The sequence below is a fragment of the Oncorhynchus gorbuscha genome, linkage group LG12 (genome assembly GCF_021184085.1).
Source record: "Oncorhynchus gorbuscha isolate QuinsamMale2020 ecotype Even-year linkage group LG12, OgorEven_v1.0, whole genome shotgun sequence".
Taxonomy (NCBI): domain Eukaryota; kingdom Metazoa; phylum Chordata; class Actinopteri; order Salmoniformes; family Salmonidae; genus Oncorhynchus; species Oncorhynchus gorbuscha.
Window position 1 is genome coordinate 54,664,986 of NC_060184.1, and position 23,909 is coordinate 54,688,894.

At 43.4% G+C, this 23,909-nt stretch overlaps 1 long non-coding RNA gene across 1 annotated transcript; it reads left to right on the plus strand.

The window, feature by feature from the left end:
• Positions 1-13,741: 13,741 nt before the first annotated feature.
• LOC123991127 lies at positions 13,742-23,622 on the plus strand. Its single transcript, XR_006830756.1, has 3 exons — positions 13,742-14,067; positions 22,678-22,770; positions 23,014-23,622. It is a non-coding gene; the product is annotated as an uncharacterized LOC123991127 (long non-coding RNA).
• The last annotated feature ends 287 nt before the right edge of the window (positions 23,623-23,909 follow it).

The following is a 23,909-nucleotide window of genomic DNA, read 5'->3' on the forward strand; positions in this document are numbered from 1 at the left end:
AACTCAACAGAGACCTGACCATTAACCCCTCCCTCCTGTAGGACAGCCCTCCCCTACCACTAATCCAAGACCAGCTCTAACAGCAGCCCTGGGCGTCCCAAATGGCACCCTATTCCCTACATAGTGCCCTACTTTAGACCAGAGTCTTATGGGTCTTGGTCAAAAGTAGTGCACTATATAGGGAATAGGGTGCCATTTGAGACGCAGTCAAGTGTTAAATAATACAAGGTGCTGAGCAGCGAACAATCTCTCAGTGGAAGCAAAGACCGGAAGACGAGGGACTCCTCCTTACTGAATATCTGGCAGTAACACAGCCTATGCGCAGTAAATTGAGGAAATGAAGAGGTCTCTCTCTCTTTCTCCTTCCATGCAGTGAAACACAGTGCTGCTCTGATGATAGGAATTATAAAGAGGAAGGAACACTCACTTCGACTCTGCCACATACTGAATCGAAGGACATTACACAGGTCTGCACTGCCCTCTAGATGAGGTCTCAGCCAGGTATGTACATTACAGTGCAAAGTAGAGAACAGTAAAGTGTATTGTACTTTAGTCTACTCTACTGAATTAAACTATACTCTACTGTACTCTACTAAATTGAACTACCCCGTTGAAATGTAAAGCGGTTATGGTTTCGGGTAGAGGCGTCCTAAGGATCACGGATAGCACTGGTTTTTATGAAGGGTAACACTAGTGACATGCAGTGGAAGGACAGTTATTCCCTGTAAAAGATTGTTCATATTTAGTTGATATTTTAGTTTTTTAAGTTGTCAACTATGCAAAGTTAATACTTTATTTTGCATAATGACATTTAAAGTGTGAACAAAAATATATTGTTTTACTCAAAATATGTCACTTAACCTTGACTCATGACCCGAGGAACAACCCAATTTCATGCTACTGACCATGTTCTTCAATATATATTTGTAAAAATGGTTGGCAATTTATCTGTCTTACATATGTTTTATTAACAATAAAACACTTCAGTGTTTTGCACTTCAGTGCAGTGCTAGCTGTGCCACTAGAGATCCTGGGTCGAGTCCAGTCTCTGTCGCAGCTGGGAGACCGATGGGGTGGCACGCATTGGGCCCAGCGTCGTTCGGGTTAGGGGAGGGTTTGGCCGGCGGGGATGTTCTTGTCCCATTGCGCACTACCAACCCCCTTATGGAAGGCAGGGCGCAATGCACTCTGACACTGTCACCAGGTGTACGGTGTTTCCTCCGACACGTTGGTGCGGCTGGCTTCCGGGTTAAGTGGGCATTGTGTCAAGAAGCAGTGCGGCTTGGCTGGGTTGTGTTTTGGAGGACGCACGGCTTTCGACCTTCTCCTCTCCCGGGTCTGTACAGGAGTTGCAGCTATGGGACAAGACTTTAACTATCAATTGGATACCATGAAAATGGGGAGAAAAGGGGGTAAAATAATGAACAAAAAAAATATATACACAAAAAAATAAAAACACTTCAATTTGAACAAAACCACATATTTTGTGTCATTATCTGACACTTTTAAATGTTTTTCCTGGTGGTTAAGGCCAGGGTAGGAAATCCGCCATTTTTGTAGAATGAACCGCCAATCATATCTTTGCTAGACTGTTCTCACTGTTAACCACAGGGCAGTTAATCTCTTTTTGATCACATGATGCCCAATTTTCACACTGTCAGTTTATCATAAACATTTGTATAAACCTAGATGTCTGCTGATTACATTGCTGAGAATGTAATAAATTATCAGATTAATCATTATGTGCTGTTAACATAGTCCCTCAGTGACACGATGCAGACAGCTAGCTAGCACAAAACTCTGTGTGACAAGCATAGTTTTTACAGCCAACAGGGGGTGGGCCATGACTAGAAGGGATCCAGCTTTTGTCAAATTAACATCAAAAGTAGATTTTTGTTGGTTTCATTTTAGCTATAACCCTGACCCTAACCGTTTTCCTAACCTTAAGAATGTGAAATGTCAGAATAATAGAAGAGATAATGATTTATTTCAGCTTTTATTTATTTCATCACATTCCCAGTGGGTCAGAAGTTTACATACACTCAATTAGTATTTGGTAGCATTGACTTTAAATTGTTTAACTTGGGTCAAACGTTTCGGGTAGCCTTCCACAAGCTTCCCACAATAGGTTGGGTGAATTTTAGCCCATTCCTCCTGACAGAGCTGGTGTAACTGAGTCAGGTTTGTAGGCTTCCTTGCTCGCACATGCTTTTTCAGTTCTGCCCACACATTTTCTATAGCATTGAGGTCAGGGCTTTGTGATGGCCACTCCAATACCTTGACTTTGTTAAGCCATTTTGCCACAACTTTGGAAGTATGCTTGGGGTCATTGTCCATTTGGAAGACCCATTTGCGACCAAGCTTTAACTTCCTGACTGATGTCTTTTGATGTTGCTTCAATAAAATCCACATAATTTTACTTCCTCATGATGCCATCTAGTTTGTGAAGTGCACTAGTCCCTCCTACTATTGTTTGTACAGATGAACGTAGTACCGTCAGGCATTTGGAAATTGCTCCCAAAGATGAACCAGACTTATGGATGTCTTGGCTGATTTATTTGGATTTTCCCCATGATGTCAAGCAAAGAGGCACGGAGTTTGAAGGTAGGCCATGAAATACATCCACAGGTACTCAAATGATGTCAATTAGCCTATCAGAAGCTTCTAAAGCCATGACAAAGTTTTCTGGAATTTTCCAAGCTGTTTACAGGCACAGTCAACTTAGTGTATGAAAACTTCTGACACACTAGAATTGTCATGTTTTGTCATTGATTATCATGCCTTGTCCCTGTTCTTCTCCTTCTATTCGTTTCCCTCTGCTGGTCTTATTAGGTTCTTTCCCTCTTTCTATCCCTCTCTCTCCCCCTCCCTCTCTCACTCTCCCGCTCTCTCTTCTCTCTATCGTTCCGTTCCTGCTCCCAGCTGTTCCTATTCCCCTAATCAATCATTTAGTCTTCCCACACCTGTTCCCGATCCTTTTCCCTGATTAGAGTCCCTATTTCTCTCCTTGTTATTCGTTTCTGCCCTGTCGGTTCCTTGTCTAGAATTCACCGTGCTGTGTTTGTGTATCGCCCTGTCGTGTCGTGTTTTCCTCAGATGCTGCGTGGTGAGCAGGTGTCTGAGTCTGTTTGGTTCAAGTGCCTTCCCGAGGCAACCTGCTGTTCACCTGCTGTTCAAGATCGAGTCTCCAGTTTGTCCTCGTCATTTCGAGTGAAAGTTGTGTTTTTTGATTGTATTTACTTTACTGGATTAAAGACTCTGTTTTCGCCAAGTCGCTTTTGGGTCCTCTTTCACCTGCATGACAGAAGGAACCGACCAAGGAATGGACCCAGCGACTTCAGACGCTCGTTACACTGCCGTCAAGATCCAAGGAGCCATGCTCGGCAGACACGAGCAGGAATTGTCTGCTGCTCGCCATGCCGTGGAGAACCTGGCCGCTCAGGTTTCCGACCTCTCTGGACAGTTCCAGAGTCTTCGTCTCGTGCCACCTGTTACTTCCTGGCCTGCCGAGCCTCCAGAACCTAGGGTTAATAACCCACCTTGCTACTCCGGGCAGCCCACTGAGTGCCGCTCCTTTCTCACGCAGTGTGAGATTGTGTTCTCTCTCCAACCCAACACATACTCTAGAGAGAGAGCTCGGGTTGCTTACGTCATTTCACTCCTTACTGGCCGGGCTCGAGAATGGGGCACAGCTATCTGGGAGGCAAGGGCTGATTGCTCTAACAAGTACCAGAACTTTAAAGAGGAGATGATTCGGGTTTTTGACCGTTCAGTTTTTGGTAGGGAGGCTTCTAGGGCCCTGGCTTCCCTATGCCAAGGTGAACGGTCCATAACGGATTATTCTATTGAGTTTCGCACTCTTGCTGCCTCTAGTGAGTGGAACGAGCCGGCGCTGCTCGCTCGTTTTCTGGAGGGACTCCACGCAGTGGTTAAGGATGAGATTCTCTCCCGGGAGGTTCCTTCAGATGTGGACTCTTTGATTGCTCTCGCCATCCGCATAGAACGACGGGTAGATCTTCGTCACCGGGCTCGTGGAAGAGAGCTCGCATCAACGGTGTTTCCCTGCTCCGCATCGCAACCATCTCCTCCTCTGGCTCAGAGACTGAGCCCATGCAGCTGGGAGGGATTCGCATCTCGACTAAGGAGAGGGAACGGAGGATCACCAACCGCCTGTGCCTCTATTGCGGAGTTGCTGGACATTTTGTTAATTCATGTCCAGTAAAAGCCAGAGCTCATCTGTAAGCGGAGGGCTACAGGTGAGCGCAACTACTCAAGTCTCTCCATCAAAATCCTGTACTACTTTGTCGGTCCATCTACGCTGGACCGGTTCGGGTGCTACATGTAGTGCCTTGATAGACTCTGGGGCTGAGGGTTGTTTCATGGACGAAGCATGGGTTCGGAAACATGACATTCCTTTCAGAGAGTTAGAGAAGCCTACGCCCATGTTCGCCTTAGATGGTAGTCATCTTCCCAGTATCAGATTTGAGACACTACCTTTAACCCTCACAGTATCTGGTAACCACAGTGAGACTATTTCTTTTTGATTTTTCGTTCACCGTTTACACCTGTTGTTTTGGGTCATCCCTGGCTAGTATGTCATAATCCTTCTATTAATTGGTCTAGTAATTCTATCCTATCCTGGAACGTTTCTTGTCATGTGAAGTGTTTAATGTCTGCCATCCCTCCCGTTTCTTCTGTCCCTACTTCTCAGGAGGAACCTGGCGATTTGACAGGAGTGCCGGAGGAATATCATGATCTGCGCACGGTCTTCAGTCGGTCCCGAGCCAACTCCCTTCCTCCTCACCGGTCGTATGATTGTAGTATTGATCTCCTTCCGGGGACCACTCCTCCTCGGGGTAGACTATACTCTCTGTCGGCTCCCGAACGTAAGGCTCTCGAGGATTATTTGTCTGTGTCTCTTGACGCCGGTACCATAGTGCCTTCTTCCTCTCCGGCCGGGGCGGGGTTCTTTTTTGTTAAGAAGAAGGACGGTACTCTGCGCCCCTGCGTGGATTATCGAGGGCTGAATGACATAACGGTTAAGAATCGTTATCCGCTTCCCCTTATGTCATCAGCCTTCGAGATTCTGCAGGGAGCCAGGTGCTTTACTAAGTTGGACCTTCGTAACGCTTACCATCTCGTGCGCATCAGAGAGGGGGACGAGTGGAAAACGGCGTTTAACACTCCGTTAGGGCATTTTGAGTACCGGGTTCTGCCGTTTGGTCTCGCCAATGCGCCAGCTGTTTTTCAGGCATTAGTTAATGATGTTCTGAGAGACATGCTGAACATCTTTGTTTTTGTCTATCTTGACGATATCCTGATTTTTTCTCCGTCACTCGAGATTCATGTTCAGCACGTTCGACGTGTTCTACAGCGCCTTTTAGAGAATTGTCTCTACGTAAAGGCTGAGAAGTGCTCTTTTCATGTCTCCTCCGTTACTTTTCTCGGTTCCGTTATTTCCGCTGAAGGCATTCAGATGGATTCCGCTAAGGTCCAAGCTGTCAGTGATTGGCCCGTTCCAAGGTCACGTGTCGAGTTGCAGCGCTTTTTAGGTTTCGCTAATTTCTATCGGCGTTTCATTCGTAATTTCGGTCAAGTTGCTGCCCCTCTCACAGCTCTTACTTCTGTCAAGACGTGTTTTAAGTGGTCCGGTTCCGCCCAGGGAGCTTTTGATCTTCTAAAAGAACGTTTTACGTCCGCTCCTATCCTCGTTACTCCTGACGTCACTAGACAATTCATTGTCGAGGTTGACGCTTCAGAGGTAGGCGTGGGAGCCATTCTATCCCAGCGCTTCCAGTCTGACGATAAGGTTCATCCTTGCGCTTATTTTTCTCATCGCCTGTCGCCATCTGAGCGCAACTATGATGTGGGTAACCGTGAACTGCTCGCCATCCGCTTAGCCCTAGGCGAATGGCGACAGTGGTTGGAGGGGGCGACCGTTCCTTTTGTCGTTTGGACAGACCATAAGAACCTTGAGTACATCCGTTCTGCCAAACGACTTAATGCCCGTCAAGCTCGTTGGGCGTTGTTTTTCGCTCGTTTCGAGTTTGTGATTTCTTACCGTCCGGGTAGCAAGAACACCAAGCCTGATGCCTTATCCCGTCTGTTTAGTTCTTCTGTGGCTTCTACTGATCCCGAGGGGATTCTTCCTTATGGGCGTGTTGTCGGGTTAACAGTCTGGGGAATTGAAAGACAGGTTAAGCAAGCACTCACGCACACTGCGTCGCCACGCGCTTGTCCTAGTAACCTCCTTTTCGTTCCTGTTTCCACTCGTCTGGCTGTTCTTCAGTGGGCTCACTCTGCCAAGTTAGCTGGTCATCCCGGTGTTCGAGGCACTCTTGCGTCTATTCGCCAGCGCTTTTGGTGGCCGACTCAGGAGCGTGACACGCGCCGTTTCGTGGCTGCTTGTTCGGACTGCGCGCAGACTAAGTCGGGTAACTCTCCTCCTGCCGGTCGTCTCAGACCGCTCCCCATTCCTTCTCGACCATGGTCTCACATCGCCCTAGACTTCATTACCGGTCTGCCTTTGTCTGCGGGGAAGACTGTGATTCTTACGGTTGTCGATAGGTTCTCTAAGGCGGCACATTTCATTCCCCTCGCTAAACTTCCTTCCGCTAAGGAGACGGCACAAATCATTATCGAGAATGTATTCAGAATTCATGGCCTCCCGTTAGACGCCGTTTCAGACAGAGGCCCGCAATTCACGTCACAGTTTTGGAGGGAGTTCTGTCGTTTGATTGGTGCGTCCGTCAGTCTCTCTTCCGGGTTTCATCCCCAGTCTAACGGTCAAGCAGAGAGGGCCAATCAGACGATTGGTCGCATACTACGCAGCCTTTCTTTCAGAAACCCTGCGTCTTGGGCAGAACAGCTCCCCTGGGCAGAATACGCTCACAATTCGCTTCCTTCGTCTGCTACCGGGTTATCTCCGTTTCAGAGTAGTCTGGGTTACCAGCCTCCTCTGTTCTCATCCCAGCTTGCCGAGTCCAGCGTTCCCTCCGCTCAAGCGTTTGTCCAACGTTGTGAGCGCACCTGGAGGAGGGTGAGGTCTGCACTTTGCCGTTACAGGGCACAGACTGTGAGAGCCGCCAATAAACGCAGGATTAAGAGTCCAAGGTATTGTTGCGGCCAGAGAGTGTGGCTTTCCACTCGCAACCTTCCTCTTACGACAGCTTCTCGTAAGTTGACTCCGCGGTTCATTGGTCCGTTCCGTGTCTCCCAGGTCGTCAATCCTGTCGCTGTGCGACTGCTTCTTCCGCGACATCTTCGTCGCGTCCATCCTGTCTTCCATGTCTCCTGTGTCAAGCCCTTTCTTCGCACTCCCGTTCGTCTTCCCTCCCCCTCCCGTCCTTGTCGAGAGCGCACCTATTTACAAGGTACATAAGATCATGGACATGCGTTCTCGGGGACGGGGTCACCAATACTTAGTGGATTGGGAGGGTTACGGTCCTGAGGAGAGGAGTTGGGTTCCGTCTCGGGACGTGCTGGACCGTTCACTCATTGATGATTTCCTCCGTTGCCGCCAGGATTCCTCCTCAAGTGCGCCAGGAGGCGCTCGGTGAGTGGGGGTACTGTCATGTTTTGTCATTGATTATCATGCCTTGTCCCTGTTCTTCTCCTTCTATTCGTTTCCCTCTGCTGGTCTTATTAGGTTCTTTCCCTCTTTCTATCCCTCTCTCTCCCCCTCCCTCTCTCACTCTCCCGCTCTCTCTTCTCTCTATCGTTCCGTTCCTGCTCCCAGCTGTTCCTATTCCCCTAATCAATCATTTAGTCTTCCCACACCTGTTCCCGATCCTTTTCCCTGATTAGAGTCCCTATTTCTCTCCTTGTTATTCGTTTCTGCCCTGTCGGTTCCTTGTCTAGAATTCACCGTGCTGTGTTTGTGTATCGCCCTGTCGTGTCGTGTTTTCCTCAGATGCTGCGTGGTGAGCAGGTGTCTGAGTCTGTTTGGTTCAAGTGCCTTCCCGAGGCAACCTGCTGTTCACCTGCTGTTCAAGATCGAGTCTCCAGTTTGTCCTCGTCATTTCGAGTGAAAGTTGTGTTTTTTGATTGTATTTACTTTACTGGATTAAAGACTCTGTTTTCGCCAAGTCGCTTTTGGGTCCTCTTTCACCTGCATGACAAGAATTGTGATACAGTGAATAATAAGTGAAATAATCTGTCTGTAAACAATTATTGGAAAGATGACTTGTGTCATGAACAAAGTAGATGTGCTAACCGACTTGCCAAAACTATAGTTTGTTAACAAAAAATGTGTGGAGTGGTTAAAAAACGAGTTTTAATGAATCCAACCTAGGTGTATGTAAACTTCTGACTTCAGCTGTACATCTTTTTTTTTATCACCATCAACATTGAATTGGTTTGGACATTTGAAAACTTCTCCAAACTACAGTACTCCTGCAATCAACTAGCTAGTTGTTTTGACTAGCTAGATCATTTCATCTTCTGGAGCCAAGGACAATTGTGATTTTCGTGTGTGCAGTTTTCTGTACATTGCTTTGGAATGGTTGCTTCAACTGATGGATGGAGGGGTTTTGCCATCAGAAGACTTTCAGCTCCATTTTTGATGCTTTTGATGTGCTTTTCACCTGTAGTAACCATGGAAACTAAAGACGCAACTAGACACCGGCGCACATGGGATACCCTGTTTCGTCTTAGACCTCAATTCTACTCTGCACCAGGACTGGATGAGATGCTGAACATAGTCAAGCCACACCAGCAAGCCCATGTTTGGACAGGACATCCCAGGAAGCCAGGGAGAATACGGGGAGTGAGGCACAGGCTAAAGAGACTCGCTGCAACCAACGCAGGCAGGTGACAGATGGAGGGTGTGGTCGCTCCACCATCCGAGGCAGAGGCTCAGTGCTGCATGAAGATGACAGAGTTGAACCCTTTGTGGGAGAGCGGACAGAGGCTCATTCAATGGTTCAGCAGCCTTCCTTGGTGAAGGGGAGAACTCAAGAGGGGGAACTCAACCATGTGCCCCAAACGGATCTTCCTGAGGTAGTCTCTTTCAAGCCACTCACGCTCAGAAATGTGCATTGTTTACATCTTAATGTATGCAGTCTACTGCCAAAAATATATGAGATTTGCTTGCTGTTAAGTGAAACAGGAGGAGGGTAGAGTGACTCTTCACTGTCTGCTATGAACCAGCGCATTGGCAGCATAGTTGGATAGACCCCAGTGTCTGGCATCATTTGTGATGGTGATACTGAGGACCCTCTCCCAGACACTGAATACCAGATACACCAAATGATAATAAGTCAAGATTTATTTTCGCAGCCATATTTAGACATGAAATCTTGACAGATGTGGGTGATTTGCCTGACCCCCTCATCCCCAGGCCTACCAGAACGGTGTCCTCTTTGGTGAGCGCTTCAGGACTGAATCAGTCCTGAAACAACAAGCAGAGAACAAAACATAATCTTGAGGATGTATGCAATGGCCTGAGAGGGATAAATCAATCATTGAAAGATCTTGATTGTGTCAAACATTTGAGACAATAAGTTCTGGTGCAATGTAAATGTGTTTTTCCTGGTCGATTTGATTACAATATTTGGAAGAACAGATACCTAAAACCGATATTGACTATTGTCCTCAGTGCCAGAGCTATGGGTGGTGGGAAACACTCCGTCAGGCATGGGCTCATCGGGTCTTGGTGGATCCTTCAGTGGAATGCTGTTTTTGATTGCAATGTTGTGGAGCGCACTGCAAGCCTTGACCGTGTAGCAAACCTAAAAAGGAAATCGTACATTCTATTACATTCACGTAATGGCATTTGAAGGACTGTCATTTCAGAGGCAAACCTTGCTAGGCTGGTATTGCAGTGTGCCTCCTGTCCCAGACAAGCACAGCCAACGCCCTTTCAGCAGGCCTATGGTGCGCTCCGCTGTTGTTCTTGTGCGTGTGTGGTCTTGGTTGTACCTGGCCACTTGTTGGTTTGAGGGGTTTGTGAGGGGAGTCATTAGCCATGTTTTTAATGGGTAGCCCCGGTCTCCTGCGTTTATGAACACAACATTCAGATATCGTTTCCCAGTAGAGGTCTAACGAGGCAAATAAAATCTTGCAAATAAAACATAAGTCACTTACCAATAAGCCGTCCATCCTCAACAGCTCCTTCCTGGAGGTTAAAGCCTAATGAACTGTTCTGCACAATGAATTATTCATGTGTCCAACCTGGCCATTTGTCCACTAAATTCAACAAATCCAAATGTGAATCACAGATGACCTGCACATTGACAGAAGGGAAACCTTTTCTGTCGACGACGTTGAATTTGTTCAATGATGGTGCTTTTATTGAGATGTGGGTGCAGTCAATTGCTCCAATGACATTGTGAAATCCAGCTATGGCATAGAAATCCCTTTTCACTCTGGCCTGTTGCACAGCAGTGTACAGAAACTGTAGGTATTGTGGGGTCAATGAAATAATGCCATGAAGGACTGCAGGCAATATTCAGCTCATGGTTGGTTGTGAAATGCCAGACTGATCCGCAATCTCCCTTTGGAATGTTCCAGTGGACAAAGATCCCAAGGTGGAGGACTTGGGTATGCACTGGGATGGTATTGGTGTGATTCGTCTCCCTTTCTAATACTGGAGAGAGTTGGTTGCAGAGATACAATATAATATATGCCTTGGAAAACGGAATCTACTAATAAGCCATGTGTTGCTCTCAGCAAAAAAATCTGCAAGCTCATTGAAAACACGCTCCCTGCTTAATGCAGCTTGTGCCAGGTCCTCCAGCAATGCAAGATTTGCCATTTTTGACAAGTCACAATGCCCGAGTGTTGCCTTTTATATTATTTAACTGGTTTAACAAAATTGACTCCAACCGTACATTCCACTCTCTTTTTAATTGACTTTATTATTCAATTAGGCTTAAATGGCTTCATGTTTATGAATTCGATAGCACCCTGAGAAAACTATTTGTGGCTTAAGAGTCTATAAAATAAATACATTAATAAACTATTAATGTATTATCTTTTATCGTCATAGTTTATGATTTGGTCCAGTATGTCAATCCTTTTTCCATTTGGTGGGTGGTATTTCATAAGCAGTTAGACTTTTCTACCACAAGGTGCTGTGCGTACGCATGGTCCGAGGTGTGCTTAAATTTACACACATTCTCAAGTATAAGTACAAATTGATAAATCCCACACTTTGCTTAGAAATGATTGCACGCATGGTTTACGTGTTCGTACGCAACATTGATAAATGAGGGCCCAGGACAATAAAAACGACCCCAGGGACCTCTGGAAGACTTTCAACGACCTAGGCAGTAGCAACAAGCCCCAAACAAAGTCAACCAGCATTGGACTGAACATCAATGGTACTGTAACCTTTGACAGAGCACAGGTGAGTGATCATTTAATGAGTTTTTACCCATTATTGCCAGCAACCTTGTTGACAAACTCCCAGAATGCTCTGGCACCTTTGGAAACCATCATATAAAAACCTGTTATTCAGCTAAGGGCATCTCCGAAGGACAGTTTGCGTTTTCCCAGGTTTCAACTTCAGATGCTTAAAGATCTCGACAAACAGAAAGCCACAGGACTGGATAACATCCCAGCTAGATTCCTCAGGGACACTGCTGATCATTTTGGACCTTATGTAACACACATCATCAATCTTTCCATTCAACATGGAAAGGTACCACCAGAGTTGAAACATCCAAGAGTTGTTCCTTTATACAAGAAAGGAAACAAAGTTGAACAAGGGAACTACAGGCCAGTGTCAATCTTGAGTTTGTTGTTAAAGGTTTTCGAAAGAGCACTCCATGAACAGATCATAAAGTACATTGATGACCATAACATTTTATATGACATTCAGTCCAGTTTTAGACAATCCTATTCTACTGATACTTGTTTAATTTAAATGACAGATTTTATCAAGCAAGTAATTGACAAGGGCAACTTCTGTGGTATTGTCATGCTTGACCTACAAAAAGCATTTGATACTGTGAACCATAATATTTTGTTGTACAAACTGAGAGCAATTGGTTTTGCACCGACTCCGTCATACTTAATTGATAGGGTCCAAAGGGTGGATGTGGGCTGGACACTGTCTGATGCTAAGGAGATAAACGGTGGTATCGCCCAGGGGAGCATTTTGGAGCCTTTGCTTTCTTTGCTCTACATAAATTATATGGACTCTGCCTGTTCATGCCCTCTGTTCTGGGATGATTCTGCCCTCTTGGTTTTACATAAGAAAAAGGATATTGTTGAAAAGACCCTAGGCATCAAACTGACTAAAGTCAGTAAGTGATTATCCAACAGCAAACTGTCTCTGCATTTAGGAAAGACAGAATGTATCCCCTTTGGTTCTCAACACAAAGTGAGAAACTCTTCCAACTTCTTGGTCAAGTGTAATGGTGTAGAGCTGAAGGAAAAATGCTCTGCTACATACTTTGGATGTGAACTGGACCAACACACGACAGGTGAACTCATGGCTCTGAAGGTCATTGGGAAGGTTCACTCGTTTCAAGCAAGGGTAGCCAAGTTTCTGGATACAGAGACTATGAGGACCCTGGCAATATCTCTGATACAGGCCACTATGACTATGCTTGTATCGCATGTTTCAGAGGCATGACAAAAAATCTTAAGTACAAATTTAAATGGCCCTAATCAAACTAATGAGAATTATGCTCATGCTCAGCCCTAGGACGGACATTGGTCCTAATAATTTCAAGGAACTGAACTGGCTTCCAGTTGATCTCCGGGTGGTGCAAATTAAACTGTTGATGTTTTTTTAAGTTATACATGACTTTGCCTGCAGTTACCTGTCTGGTTATTTTAATTTCATTAGACTCTCATAGCCATCACACCAGAGCCAGTGTTGCTCATATCAGACTCCTGCGCTATAGGAGCATGGCTGGAAAAAACTATTTACTTAACACTGGTGCAGAGGAATGGAATGGTGTACCAAACAATATAAAATCCATCCCTACAATAGGGAGTTTTAAGATAAAGCTTAAGAAATGGTTTATGGGCAAAATGCTTTACTGCACAGGCTTAAATAAAGTATAATTGTTTCCAGAATGTTAGTTGGTAATCTATTTGATTTGTTTTACGGTTTCCTCCCTATTGACGAGATGTATTTTGTTTTGATGTTATAATCTTCTATATATTTTGTTTTCATGTATTTACATGAGGGCCACAATGAAAATAAGTATTTGTTTAATGTTTTATGTAATCCTCGATTATTTTAATGGCATAGTGCCATATCCACATGTGTAGTTGTATTATTTTAAAATGGTCAAATAAATATAATCAAAACTGTCATCTGTGGCTGATGGGAAATAATTAGCCCATCCAAAGGGAGGCAGAAACAGATGAAAGCAGGACAGATCTCCTCCCCCTCCTTTCCCTTGCATCACACTGCAAAAATCTATTTCAGAAGGAATGTTGTTACTGTGTATGTCTGGTATATGATCAATGTGTCTACACTACACTACCTCTCCAATAATACTCTTCCACAATAAATCCATATTATCGGGTCAGATGACCCATGTACACAGTCTAGCCCCATTGAAGGAAATTTACATCAGATTGGCCATAAATGTATAAAATATAAAAGTACAACCATTCATTTGGTAATTTCACAGTTTTACGATTGACTTTAATTTTAATAAAAAAATATTCTGATATCTGACCCTTTCTACCAGTTTTTTACTCAGTCCTTCGAAGTAACTAACCAGTGAGCTCATCGTCCCCTAGCTCTCTACAGGTGATTGGTGCCACTCGCTGTCCAATCACAAACAGTCTGTTTGCCATTGCAAAGTTATGGCTTGGTCAGCTGTAAGTAACCTTTTGGGTGAACTGATTTTTCGCTACAGCTAGCTAGTTATCCCTTTCGAGTAAGTTACCCGACGTTGACAGCAAACATCACACATAAAATGTTGCTTCATTCTAAATACCGCATAGTGTTTGTGGATTGCGTGCTAGCCAGCAAGATAGCAGTACCAACCCAGCAAGAACTATCTATGCGCGGTTTGCAATGGATAACGTTCGCTAGCTAAGTACGCTATTGCTAGCTGGAATATTCGTCATGTCGACTAGATCTCATCCTCCCTGGTAAGTAAATGTTCTTGTTTTGTCTTTTAGACCCAGTAACTATTCTAGCTACGTTAAGTAACACATTTAATCATTTACGTTTTTGAATGTAGTTAACCAATACAATTAGACGTCGTCGAGACAATCGACGCCCATGCCGTTTTAAATCACAACCCTCGTTTTATATAAAACTTGGTGTAAAATAATATGTACTTCCCCATAATCTAGCCAGCTACGTACACTTTTCATTATATATACGTTAATGCTGTAGCTATAACGTTAAATAATTAACGTTAGCTACCTGCTAGCAACCGCTCTCGTTCTTGAGGAAAACTATTTGATGATAATTTCGGTAACTAACGTTAACGCCGCCCCAACATCTGTCTGACCATATTCGCTGAGGGCAAGCACAAAAACAATTCGTAAAAGCAGATTTTATAGTGGGTGGAACTCTACAAGAAGTTGGCTGGCTACTGTGCTGTTTGCTAGTCAGCTATCTAACGTACTTTTTGATGGCCGCTAATTTAGCTAGTTACAAATTAGCCAACCATTTGTAACCAAGTCAAGCGACCAAAGCGCAAATCTCACTAGCTAACTTTAGCTAGTTAATGTTGTAACTACCATTTTTGTGTCCGTCTCTAACTAACTGAAACATTTGATTCGCACTTGTGTCTGGAATCTAGTTGCGGTCAGCTCATTTCCTCAAATAGTCTCCTCTTTTTCCGCAGTTTTATTATCGACAGCAAAGTAACCTTCGTTCAGTTTATATTTTTGAAGGCGGGTTGTTTTTTTCAACTAACCTAAGGTAGACCACTGCTCGTCGTTACCAATTCAGAAAATGAATCATAGTGGGCAAACAAGCAAGGTGGGCAGAGCCAAGAGCGAGCTAGCAAAATCCTATTGGCGCATTCTAGCATGTATTTGCATATTTCCGTTCGAGAACGTCTACTCTGAAATGCGCATTTGCAGTAACTCAATTCGCCATTGTGCTCTTAAACAACGCAATTTACTTAGGCAAAGGGTAAAGTCTACAAAACTTAGTTCATTCTGTTCGTAACAAAGCTGTATTGAGATCAAATGTTTTATGGATGAGAACATTTGCAGAATGTCGGCCAAAATCCATCTTGCCCAATCTTCTCCCACTGGGCATCCTTTCATCACCATATGTAGTGTTGAGTGGAAACGCCAACGGGATGCGTCAGATTTCTACATAGTTCACTATCTGGGTCATTGTTCTATATGTGCTGTTGCTCTCTCATTGACTGACTAGTGGCTACTCATGCACATGGCTTGGCTACATGAGATCTAGCTAGTAACTGTAGGGTCAATAGCTATCTGGTATCCTTGGGATGTTCCTACACCATTGCCCATTCTAGTACAGTTAACACACACACATGGACACAGCGGTCTGCGGCACTGCATCTCAGTGCAAGAGGCGTCACTTACAGTCCCTGGTTCAAATCCAGACTGTCACATCTGGCCGTGGGAGTCCCATAGGGCGGATTACAGTTGGCCCTGCGTCGTCCCGGCTGTCATTGTAAATAAGAATTTGTTCTTAATTGACTTGCCTAGTTAAATACAGGTTACACACACCACAGTGACCAAAATGTTATTTTGTTGGAATTTACGTATGTCCCCATTACCAGTAAGACATAACCAAAACCTATTTCTTTCACTTACTTGCTGTGCTATTTCGTTGTTCATTTGTTAAGTTGTTTCATTCTCAACCAGGATTTCTATGGGTGGCCCTATTTGACGTGTCAAATAACACTATAGCCAATCAGGACTTGAATGTAGCTGCACATCACGCGTTCATACATTTTTACGTAATTATTACAGATTGATTACACTATCATTCGTATTTCATGTCACAATGATTCACCGTATGCTATGATGCTGGTAAAGTTATCTCGCGGACCTACAGTGCTGGTAATTTTATTTTAAAGGTAGCTAGCTCATGGATGCAAACAAAGTTCTTCTCCAAAACATTGCAAAACTGCATCTCTTTCAGCTTTGGGCAACAGGGTTAATTAGCTGTTAAATTTCAGTAGGTGAACAACAAGTGGCAACCTAGCTAATACTTATCATTGCTAGATTCCTAAATCATTGCTAAGAATAATGAAAATGACTGCAGTTTCTGCTGGTCATGGTTTTCAGGCTAGTTGTATTGGTGATATCTAGGTACCAAGCTTAAACTAACTCTCCCAGAAGTTGTGGTCAAACAAATAATGCTTTATTACCAACATGGTATTGTAAACACATCGTTTGTGGCCGGTGTTTGCATGTTTGCAGACTTTTTTGTACAGCTTTGACAGTGCTACGGTGCCTGCTTTTGACACGCAAAGACCCAAACGGCGTTCTATAATATGTATGCTGTGTAGCTAATAGCAGTGACGCTATTACTGTGTAACTCCGGTAGGGTGACATCTGAAAAATAACGCACTTGGTAGTGTGTACTGGTGCTCGACGAGTCGGCGAAAGCCAAAATCACCCACGACAGAACGGTTGATTGTCAAGGGCAATGAATGCCATTATCTTGGCTTTAATGGATTTCGTCTTTGAGTTGTCTCGCTGAAATGTTCTTCCTCTTTCAAATGACTGCTCGACTTGACTGCTCAATCCACAAAGCAGACATTGTGGGTGTCATTACGTCATGTACCTACGTTATCTAGGTATGCACGGTAGCTTTAACATCGGCGTTAAACTAGACATCGGGTGGATACCGTTGTTGGCCTTTTTAGCTAATATCGCCCGATATATCGTGCATCACTAAATAAGTGTTTAACATGCTTTTTGAATGACAAGTATTCAGACCCATTGACTTTTCCCACATTTTGTTAGGTTACATCCTTATTCTGTATTAGTTTCCCCCTCATCAATCTAAATATAATGCCCCATTATGACAAAGCAAAAACACGTTTTTATAAATGTTAGCTAATTTATATATTTTATTCAATAGGACATTTACATAAGTATTCAGACCCTTTACTCAGTACTTTGTTGAAACACCTTTGGCAGCAATTACAGACTTGAGTCTTCTTGGGTATGACGCTACAAGCTTGTCACACCTGTATTTGGGGAGGTTCTCCCATTCTCTGCAGATCCTCTCAAGTGCGGTCAGATTGGATGGGGAGTGTTGCTGCACAGTTATTTTCAGGTTTCTCCAGGGATGTTCAGTTGGGTTCAAATCTGCGCTCAGGCTGGCCCACTCAGAGACTTGTCCCGAAGCCACTCCTGCGTTGTCTTGGATGTGTGCTTAGGGTCGTTGTCCTGTTGGAAGGTGAAACTTCGCCCCGGTCTGATGTCCTGATCGCTGTGGAGCAGGATTTCATCAGGGATCTCTTTACTTTGCTCCGTTCATCTTTCCCTCGATCCTGACTGGTCTCGCAGTCCCTGCCACTGAAAAACATCCCCACAGCATGATGCTGCCACCACCATGCTTCACCGTAGTGATGGTGCCAGGTTTCCTCCAGATGTGAACCTTGGCATTCAGGCCAAAGAGTTCAATCTTGATTTCATCTCACCAGAGAATGACCTCTCCACCATAAAAGGACTGATTGGTGGAGGGCTGCAGAGATAGTTGACTCCCATCTTCAAAGAGGAACTCTAGAGCTCTGTCAGAATGACCATCGGTTCTTGGTCACCTCCCTGACCAAGGCCCTTCTCCCCCGATTGCTCAATTTTTGCCGTGCGTCCAGCTCTAGGAAGAGTCTTGGTGATTCCAAACCTTTTCCATTTTAAGAATGATGGAGGCCACTGTGTTCTTGGGGACCTTCAATGCTACATAAATTGTTTGGTGCCCTTCCCCAGATCTGTGCCTCGACCCAATCCTGTCTCGGAGCTCTACGGACAATTCCTTCGACCTCATGGCTTGATTTTTGCTCTGACGTGCACTGTTAACTGTGGGACCTCATAAACACAGGTGCATTTATTTAATACATTTTAGAATAAGGCTGTAACGTAACAAAATGTGTAAAGTCAAGGGATCTGAATAATTTCCTAATGCACTTATATGCCGTTATAGGCCTAATGAATACAGTTCGTTATATTGATGTTCTTTTATTGGTCTTCATCATCATCATCCAACGTCAATACCACTGCCTTCAGAATACCCCAGGTTATAGATAGACTGCTGCGCCACTCGGGAGCCATAAACTAAGGCACTGCATCTTAGTGCTAGACTAGTCACTATAGACCTTGGTTCGATCCCGGGCTTTATCACAACTGGCTGTGATCGGAGTCCCATAGGGTGGCGCACAATTGGTCTAGCATCGTCCAGGTTAGGGGAGGGTTTGGCTGGGGTAGGCCGTCATTGTAAAATAATAATTTGTTCTTAACTGACTTGCGTAGTTAAATAAATGTAAAAAAATAAATACAAATTTCCCTTTGTTTTTAAAGATCCTGAACACTGAAAATCATGTTTTTCATAAAATTGGATCTTATTTTAATGAAACCAGTTAGTGGTACATTGATCAGGATGGATCATAAAGTTACTGGTCCCCCTCCCCAAGTCAAACACTTAGATTCAGGAGGCAGGCATTACTATGGATTTACTTCCAGCTTATACAACGTCACATAAACTGGAAATGTAATACACCAATGCTAGCATCATATTATCTTACCTACATTTAAATACAGTACTAGTCAGAAGTTTGGACACCTACTCAGTCAAGGGTTTTTCTTTCTTTGTACTATTTTATACATTGTAGAATAATAGTGAAGACATCAAAACTATGAAATAACACATGGAATCGTGTAGTAACCAAAAAAAGTGTTAAACAAATCTAAATATATATTTTAGATTCTTCAAAGTATCCACCTTTTGTCTTGATAACAGCTATGCAGACTCTTGGCATTCTCTCAACCAGCTTCACCTGGAATGCTTTTCCAACCATTTGAGGAGTTCCCGCATATGCTGAGCACTTGTTGGCTGCTTTTCCTTCACTCTGCGGTTCAACTCATCCCAAACCATCTCAATTGGGTTGAGGTTGGGTGATTGGAGGCCAAAAACAAATTATAGTTACACTGCTTGCTAACCAGATGGGATGGCGTTTCACTGCAGAATGCTGTGGTAGCCATGCTGGTTAAGTGTGCCTTGAATTCTAAATTACTGACAGTGTCAACAGCAAAGAACCCCTACACCATCAAATCTCCTCCATGCTTCACGGTGGGACCCACACATGCAGATATCATTCGTTCACCTACTCTGCCTCTCATAAAGACACTGGTTGGAACAAAAAGTCACACATTTGGACTCAGACCAAAGAACAGATTTCCTCCAGCCTAAAGTCCGTTGCTCGTGTTTCTTGGCCCAAGCAAGTCTCTTCTTATTATTGGTGTCCTTTAGTGATTTTCTTTGCAGCAATTCAACCATGAAGGCCTGATTCACGCAGTCTCCTCTGAACAGTTGATGTCTGTTACTTGAACTCTGAAACATTTATTTGGTGCTGTAGTCTGAGGTGCAGTTAACTCTAGTGAACTTATCCTCTGCAGCAGACGTAACTCTAGGTCTTCCTTCCCTGTGGAGGTCCTTATGAGAGCCTGTTTCATCATAGCGCTTGATGGTTTTTGCACTTGAAGAAACTTTCAAAGTTCTTAATTTTCTGGATTGATTGACCTTCATGTCTTAAAGTAATGATGAACTGTCATTTCTCTTTGCTTATTTAAGCTGTTCTTGCCATAATATGGGCTTTGTCCTTTTTGGTAAAATACCATCTTTTGTATACCAACCTATCTTGTCACAACCCAACTGATTGGCTGAAACGCATTAAGAAGGAAATAAATTCCACAAATTAACTTTTAACAAGGCACACCTGTTAATTGAAATGCATTCCAGGGGACTACCTCATGAAGCTGGTTGAGAGAATGCCAAGAGTGCAAAACTGTCAAGGCAAAGGGTGGCTACTTTGAAGAATATTGTTTTGTTAAAATAAATCCTTGAATGAGTAGGTGTATCCAAACTTTTTTAACTGGTACTGTATGTATAGCCGTAACCATCATGTGCACCTACGCCTTGCTTTGGCTTTATCTACTAGTAGCTAGCTGAAGCAGAGCGTACTGGTAACCTTTCATCTGTGGTGTGATTGTTAGTTAACAAGCTACTTACCAGCGTGCCGGTAAAAGCACACCCGACTGTATGCCGTAGTGTGACATTAACCTTACACAGTTTTTTGAAGAATGAAGACATCCGAGAGCAGTGGCTGCTTTTCATTTGGGGTGGACAGACTGCACTGAAAATTACCACCATATCATGTGTGTGGTGTGCAGGGCACATTTTGGGTAAAGTTGATTTATTAATTGTGGAAAACATTCAATAGGTCTTGTCAGGAAGCTAATCCTGAAGATGGATGCTATACCATCATTCACAGTGGATCTTAAAAGCACTGACCATAATGTAAGTATCAGAGATTGATGAGTCTGACACGGTAGCCAACATTTGGGAGATGTTAGATCATTCAACGGTGGCTGTTTTGACTTGTGAACGGTATATTTTCTTTGACACGCCTATAGTCCGTTTTTATTTATTCTATCCCTAAGCCCCTTACACTGAGTCTTTGATCTGCCAGCACACAGACAGTGCTGAAAATCAGTTTTTCCATTCCATTTGGTATTTTATTAGGATCTTCATTAGCTGTTGCAGAAGCTACAATTCCTGGTGTCCACATGGAACTTGACATTATACAGAACATTAATAGACAAGAACAGAACTACATACAATTAAAATGTCACACAGCCTACGTATCAGTACATACACACTAAATATGTAGGTCAAGTAGGGGAGAATTGTTATGCTGGGAGGTGTTGCATTCAGGTTTCTTAAACCAGGGTTGCTGTTCACTTGAACAATCTGAGATGGGGATTTCCATGCAATCATGGCAATATATAATACTGTATATTTTCTTGAATTTGTTCTGGATTTGTGAACTGGAAAAAGACCCCTGGTGGCATGGCTGGCGGGTTACGTGTGTGTCAGAGCTGTTTGTAAGTTGCCTATGTAAACTATTTGGAATTTAACACAATGTTTCTTATAAAAATAAGAAATGCAGTCACTCCTCTACTTTTAACAAAGCGAGACTGGCATGCATAGTATTGATATTAGCCCTCTGATTACGGTGACGAGCAAGATGTGCTACTCTGTTCTGGGCCAGCTGCAGTTTTTCGAGGTCCTTTGCAGCACCTGTCTATATGACTGGCCAATAATCAAGATAAGATAAAACTAGAGCCTGCAGGACTTGCATTGTGTGGTGTCAAAAAGCAGAGCATCTCTTTATCACAGACAGACCTCTCCACATCTGTGTAAAACTATTCAATATGCAAATTTCGATCAATTTTGTTGCCGACTAACTGACCCTCATTAACCGGTCAATAAACGGTTACATTTTTTCCAACCAGTAAAATGGCGTGACCAACAGAAAACACTATCATAGATCTGTATGTAATGACAAGATGCTTATGTTTTCCCCCTAACAATAGGAGTAGTCCCAATGTGGGAAGGTAGGCGACAAGCTTATGCCCAAAATAAGCCCATAGAAACACATTGGACTTATTTTAGCGGGAGTAAAACCTTGCACTTTGCCTCTAACTCTCTGATACTATGCATGCATACAAAGACCGGACATTGTTCATGAAGAGCTTCATGGAAACTTGCAACAAGTGCAAGCCTATAGAACAGGAGAAAATGGCTGGTTAATGGCATGAGGAAGTCTTTATAAAATAATTGCCTCCCAAGTTTCTATGGGTCGATTTCCACAAGGCTACTTTTAAGCAAGGTAAGACACCTAATTATTTAAAGTAAAACATTCAGGTTTCAACCAATTGTACTGCCTCAAGCTCACATTGCAAAGTGGTGGGTGATGCGCTGATAGTCAACGGTTGACAGGCTATAGCCTATGCATCTGAATGGGAGGTACGCTTTACAAGTTGAGATTGAGAAATAAAAATAGCTCCTCCATTCTAAAACTGATGCAACTCTGTTTAGGGTTGCAGTGATTTCACTAGCTGTGGTTGCTGACGCGTATAGCATTGAATCATCCGCATACATACACACAGGCTTTGTTTTAATGCCTGTGGTAGGTCATTAATAAAAATAGAAAAGAGTAGCGGGCCAAGAGAGCTACCCTGCGGTACCACACTTTATATGTTGAACATTAGAGAAGCTTCCATTAAATAATGCCATATAGATTCAGAGCTGAGGTTGAATAGCCATAACACAAGTTTTTTTTTTTCAACAACTCGTTATGGTCAAGCATCTTAAGGGCTGCACTGAAATCTATCAGTACGGCTCCCACAATGTTTTTAACAATTTCTTTCAAACAATCAGTAATTTGTGTCAGTGCCGTTCTCTATAAGCATGCTGAAAGTCTATTGTTCATTTGTTTGGAGAAATAGCATTTTATCTGGTCAAACAACTTTTCTTAAAGTTTGCTAAGCCTCGGCAGAAAGCTGATTGGTCAGCCATATACCTTTCTTGTGTGGATTGTCTTGCAGTTGATGTAGCTTGTGTCATTGGGTCTAATCATGATGATCGGGGTGGGGGGTTATTTCACTACATCTCCTTTTGTCTTGCCACTGTCATCAAACTAATGAAATACATTATTTTTTAAATTCAAAATATACTGTCTGTCTGCACAGCTTCCCAGGCAACCATCACAGGAGGAATGCTGTAATACAAAAACAGCTTTCCCAAGGCAAAGAAGGATATTGTGAAGACAGACCCAACATTCTGTAAGTCATTTATTCATATCAAATCTGCATTAATTGTGCATTTCAGGCACACAGAAAATCCACATACAAACATTGAAAAGTTTCACAAAAGTGCCTGAACAAATATTGCATATTTCAATTTCAGCACTTGAAAACACATTGTAGAATGACATTTCTACATTAACAAATTGATAGCATCATAAATCAGAACATTTAAATTCACTACATATTTAACAAACATTTGCCTTTTCAAAACAATTACAGGCTACGCAGACAGGCTCCTGGATCTCATCTTGGATCAATGTCCCCCTTGATCCAGCGCCGTATGTGGGGAAGCTGTGCGAGCTATCTCCCCAGTGTAAGAGGCCTGACAAGGAGGCCATAGCTGGATTTGTCTCCTGCTTCAGTCTTGAGGGGGTGACTGAAGCCAAGTGGGTGACTGACGCCTGCTTGATTGAAGCGGGGTACATGGGTCCCCCTCCTCTCCCCATCAATCTTTGTAGTTGGTTGCATTTCCTAAAGCCTTAGTAGTTCACTTTACTTGACATCACATCATTTTGTTACTTTTTATATAATTTCAAGCATTCGGACTGGAGATTTGAGTTACAAATTGAATAAATCAGTGGGTCCTGTGCACTGTAGGGACACAAGGGCGGCAGGGTGCCTATACTAGGTTTATGGCTGTAATTAAATTTTTATGGCAAATGTCTCAACATTATTTCTCACTTTTTTTCTCGAGTTTTCATGTTGATCAATATTTTGGATATGCTAGCCTATTGTAAATTATCAAATGTCTGATCAATTCATACAATTCTGAATATAGTCATTTATAATGCTAATGCAGAGGCACCAATAAATAGTCCAGTACACTTATTGTATGCTGTTTTTCATGTACATTCCCTTACGTCTAAGGTGATTCAGGCTTTATAAATTGTTGTGAGGAAGTGTATCGGTGAACTATATTCTGTAATATAATTACAAAACAATAGAAACGCAATTGTGTAATTGCTGCGGTTCGTCTGATATCCAACAGTCCATGATCAACGCAGAGCATTTTGCAGAGAAAATGGGTTGAGGCATACATACTATTTAGGCTTGGAATGACGTGGCCCATTGTTTACCTTGTTACCTGTCGATGCCCATAAGGGCGTTTCAAACAG